Raw genomic sequence first — 5,773 nt, 5'->3', positions numbered from 1 at the left:
TGCATGTAACGGGGAACAAATACCACCCACCAAGTTCCAAAGTTAGTTTATGCTGTCATCCACGGTAAAATGGTTAAATCATTGCTAAAATACTTTTATTTGTATATATATATATACATCATTATTTGAAGCTGGTGCAACTCATAATATAAAGATAACTCCCGGGTCTTAAATGTAGTCCGATGCTGCCCCCTATAGGCAAGACCGGGATGTTGCCCCCCTACAGGCCAGACCGCGTTCCGATCGATCCTCGAACCATCCACAACATCAGTAAGTCATCACCGGTATATTATTATCCTTCGACTGATCGATGTTTTGCAGATAAACGCACCAATCCTCAACTTATGCTGACCTGACCGTCGGGTTTGTCTGAAGCATTTTCTCATGAAACTGACTTTAGTTTAGTACTACGTAGGCCTACAACCAGAACGGAATCAAACGTGGCTAAACTTAAGGCGTTCATATTTCAAACGTTGAAGGCTTATTGCAGTGTAGCTCAAGCATCTATGCAATGCCTTCCAAATAGTATCTTATGTCAGAGGGTTACAACAACATGTCAATGCTGAACCAATTTACGAAATAAAGGCTTAAAGCTAGAAGCATGGCAAACTATCTGGCTCTACCAAAATAGCGAACTTGACAATAATCATACCTCACCGCTAGGGGGCACACGATGACAATTATTGAATAATTGTCTTGGACACGGACCATAACGTAGAAACATATGGCTGTGATGTGAATGATTTGTGATGCAAAGTAATACTTTGTGTAAGCCATACAAATAACCCGTATAAGTAAGTAATAAAGTATAATGTGTTGTTGAATTTGCTACATGTGCTGAATGTTTAAAATACATGTATCTCTAGAAATCCCGTGTCAAAAAAGTATTAACTTGGTGGGTTTCCATGGTGAGCAGACATTGGATTCCATGTGGGAGCCACAAATTATTTAAATTTAGCATGTCGCCAATGATCATTAATCAAGCCTTTTCATGTTGGCTAAAACCCAGAAACAAAACATACAAAAATTGCATGGCATCCAAAAAACAAAGCTGCATGGGTTCCCCAAAGCTACCGAGTGAGTAGGCGTCGATTCCCCCCCATCCTCCCAGTCAACAACACATTTGTTTTATTTGTATATTTTATCTTTATTTGTTATATATATATTTTACCTTTCATATATATTTAAAATGTGTTGTTGTGAATCGCACCGTCTGCAGTCATTTATATTTCGTTGTACCATGTGCAATGAAAATAAAGAGATTCTGAGAATTGTCCTCTATCTCGAATAAGAATATAAAACGTGTGCTGGTCCAAACCTCCTAATTAAAAGGCTGCTGACAGGAGATCCTGGCATGGAGGAGCAGGAAGCCCTATAGGTGCTGGGTGAAGGAGTATCTCACCCAGGGGGAGCTATTCCCAGCCACCTCCCTGACGCATGACTCATAGCCATGGAGTGCCATCTACATGTTGGTGGTGTTGTTGTTGTTGTTTTATTGTTATATTGGCATGCGCGCAACCTCCAACCTATTGCCAAGCAATAGGAGGAACAAGCAATTACTGTCCCTGCAGTGCGATAGTGGAAACATACCTACTGTGCTACATACCATCTAGTATAGGCAATATAGTAACCAATGTTGCTATGCTACATAGGAAATGATTTAGCAGATGTCGCTATGCTAAATAGGAAATGGTATAGCAGATGCTGCAATGCTAAATAGGAACAGGTATAGTAGATTTTGCTATACTAAATAGGAACAGCTATAGCAAATGTTGCTATGCTACATAGGAAATTATATAGCAGATGTTGCTATGCAACATAAGAAAATTAGATAAAAGATGTTGCTTTTCTACAAAATAACGGGTATAGTAGATGTTGCTAGGCTACATAGGAAATAGTGTAGCAGATGTTGCTACGCTACATAGGAATGGTATAGCAGTTGTTGCTATGCTACATAGGAAATGGTGTAGCAGATGTTGCTATGCTACACAGGAGCGTGTATAGTAGATGTTGCTATGCTACATTGGTATTGCTGTGCTCCTTTACATATTAAATATAATAGTTGTTGTTATGCATGCTAAGTAGGGCCAGCAGGATGGGGTTTACGTTTGTGCATGCGCATCTGCGTGGGTGTGTGCGCGTGCGTGCGTGTTCCTCCGGTGACCCACATGAGTCACTGTCCCCGAGGCCACTAGGCATGTGACATCACAGCAGGGCTTATCTTTGGTGGAAAAGCAATTCCCCTCCAAAACGTCACTCACCGAGCCCGGGTGGCAGAGAGCAGGCCCAACCAGCCCGTCGAGGTTAAGGCGTCACTTCTCCTAACGCATTTATCCTATTGTTTGTTGTTGTCTGTCTGTTGTAGTTTCTAAATTAGGAGTGAGGGGAGTGTCCAGAGGCTGATAAGGCTGCGTCGGCAATGGTGGTGTCTTTCCCCCTGTTGAGGATTTCCCCTTGGCTGCCGCGGACTGAGCAAAGTCTAAAGTCACCGTGCTGCTTGATGTGTCTCACTCGCTTTGTCTATGTAATAATAAAGAATCAAATCAAACAAGAACGAAATCTAAAGTTGCACGCCTAGCGGGTGGGGGGGGATGACATCATCATCTGCGTATCTGGGGTTCTCAGGAATTCTACAACGAAGAGTTGTATTGTTTACTCTTTTTCACCCTGGGACCTGGTTACCAAAGACTGCGTTTGCAGGCACCGAAAGCTCTTGGTCCTTCTGGACGGTCGGCCCAAACGTGCAAGACTTCCACGTTTCCTCCCTGTCCACACGTAGCCTTGTGGACAGGGCCTAGCTCTCTTCTTGTCTGCATCTATTTTTGTCTGCATCCCTCCCTGTCCCCCCTCTACCATGTCGTGCTTGTTAACAGTAGTCATTCTGTCGGTAGCAGGGGATCGCGTACTACCAGATAGAGAGCCGAACCATGGAGAGCAGCATAGAGAGGGACCCAGGCACTGGGGTTTGTTTCCTGAGTCTGTGACGCAGTAAGACTTTCAAATAAAACCGTCTGTATTCCCACAAATGGTCTGTATTCACACAAACGGTCTGTACTCATACAGATGGTCTGTATTCACACGATCGTCCTGCATTCACACAAACATTCAGCAATCATACAAATTGTCTACTTTCACATAAACTTTCTATATTCATACAGACGGTCTGCATTCGCACAAGTTCTGTGGTCACACAAATGTTCGGTATTCACACAAACACTCCACTAGAGCGAGAGCAAAAAGGCACGGCTATTTGAAATAACTGCATCTGATTCACTGGACGTTTTAGCTACTGAGACAGGAGCCTTCCTTCTCCACATCATTTATACATTTTCAGTTAATTCTCTAAAAAGAATATGAGGAAATAATGTGCGTCGTGTTATGTCACAATCAAAGTGCCATGGTAAAATGGGGCAGACTTGACACCTATTTTGGCACCAAACCTAAAAAAAAAAAATCTGATTATCACCCTGCTGTCGGTTATTTTCCTCTAGTCAGAATCAAACCACATGTGTTTTATTTGGAACTTACAATTTCTGGTGTTGAATGTGAAAGCTAAACATTATCCTGGCTGATCCCTGAGGTCTGCTACTGTATACTGAGACATGTTCACCATGTCGAAATATTCATCCTCTACTTGTAGAGAGCCCTGATGTAAATCCTTCAACCCCACTGTTGCTGTGCTCCAGCTTTCCATCTCCTTAAAAATATATATTTTATTATTTATGTTAAAAGGAAAGTTAACTCTTTCAAAGTAGATCAGTTACTTTCACTCCCTAGTGTAAACCTTTTTGGCATTATACAAAGCAATACAGTGAACTAAGAGCTCTGTCTGTCTGCCTTGTCTGTCTGTCTGCCTGTCTGTCTGTCTGTCTGCCTTTTTGCCTGTCTGTCTGTCTGCCTTGTGCCTGTCTGTCTGTCTGTCTGTCTGTCTGTCTGTCTGTCTGTCTGTCTGTCTGTCGGGCCAGTCTCCATCAAAGTCCTCATGTGGTCCTCTACTATTGGCTATGAGGCAGTTCACTCTTCACCTGCGAAGCCCCATTACTAGCCCCGCCCCCCAGGACACCCTCGGGTCTCTGCTGACAGCTTCGGCGGCGATGGCGAACACACAGAGAGCGGGGGGGGGGGGGGGGGGGGGGGGGGGGTCAGACAAATAGTGGAAGTGCTTGAGAGCCCTGTGGCGTGACTAACAGAGAGAGGGCTGTTCTGCGGAACGCCCGTGACAAGGCCTGCCCATATACGGTCAGGGAAGGAAGGCTCTTTATTTCAAGGATTATTTCTCAGAAAAATGAAAAAAATCGTAAATTACGCATCACTCTCGATTTCTTCGTCATCGCCTTCCCCCTTTTTCATGTCTTGAGCAAGGCCGCCTTGAGAACGACGGACCAGCGGTAGGACAGGAGAGTAGCCGTAAGGATGTCTGGTTCAATGATGATGGGGCCTAAAAATTTTTTTTGTTTGGTTCCGGTTTCCGACCGACCCTGTCAATTTATGTGCGACCCAAATTATTTTATGAGTTTTATAAAAAAAAATATATATCTTTTTTTTTTTTTTTATGTAATTACGTTTTGGTACAGCACCTCTATAATTACGTTTTGATACAGCACCTCTTCATTCTGTACAAGGATGAGCGAATTTTCTTGTTTTTAAATGAAAACAACCTACCTATCATTCGCTGCCGCTGGAAAAAATAAAATAAAAAAATAAAATAAATTCCCTACCTACCCATGACCTCAACTGACAACCAACAGGAACCAAACTTTTTTTTTTTTTAGGCCTGGGGGAATATAAGCAATTCAACACACACATGAACACACACGCACACATAGATAAAAAGGCACACAGAAAGATATGCTCACGCACACGCGCACACACACACAGCTACACAAGCACACAGAAAGACATGCTCTAGCACAACACATATACAAAGACACACACTCACACACGCATGCAAACAGACAGACTCTCACCGAACACACACACACTCACACACACATACAAACAGACACAGAACACACACACGCTCACACACACACACAGACAGACAGACACTCATAGAACACACACACGCTCACACACTCACAAACAGACAGACACGCACAGAACACACACGCGCACAGAGCCTCACACACTCATCTCTTGACGGTAAACACATGCTACAACATTCCAAGCAACTTGGTCATTCTGTCACACACACACACACACGCACACAAAGACCACACCATCGGATTCATATTTTATGTCACTGGGATGTCGGTGCCTCGTTGCTGGTTCTCTCTTTCGCTGTGTCTCGCTGGCTCCACTGCATTTCCCTTAAACCTACTTCCACATGCACTTCCTCCTTCACCACACCCTTTCATTACTTTATCTTCCTTGAGTGCATCCATGCCTGCCCACACACACACACACATACACACACACAAGCGCACGCACACACAAGTGCACACACACACACACACCCCTCTCGTTCTGCCTTGTGTCATGGGGTTTCAGTGAGTGAGTAAGGGTGAAGTGGTGCAGGGGGTGTTCTGACTTCCCCGTCACTCTCCTCCAAGCCCTCCCCCTCACTGCTGTGTCATCGTTGCTCGCAAGCAACCAATCAGCTCCCGTCTTCGGGGGGGATGGGCGGGGTTAGGCGAGGGTAGGGCAGGACAACAGAGAAAGGAATGTTTTCCAGCTCATGCTGCCCCCGGGGTGATTCGTTGGTACACCTTTCCCGACATGTCCTTATTCGTGTGTGTGTGTGTGTGTGTGTGTGTGTGTGTGTGTGTGTGTG

Source organism: Gadus morhua, chromosome 3 (genome assembly GCF_902167405.1).
Source record: "Gadus morhua chromosome 3, gadMor3.0, whole genome shotgun sequence".
Taxonomy (NCBI): domain Eukaryota; kingdom Metazoa; phylum Chordata; class Actinopteri; order Gadiformes; family Gadidae; genus Gadus; species Gadus morhua.
This window is presented reverse-complemented; position numbering follows the sequence as displayed.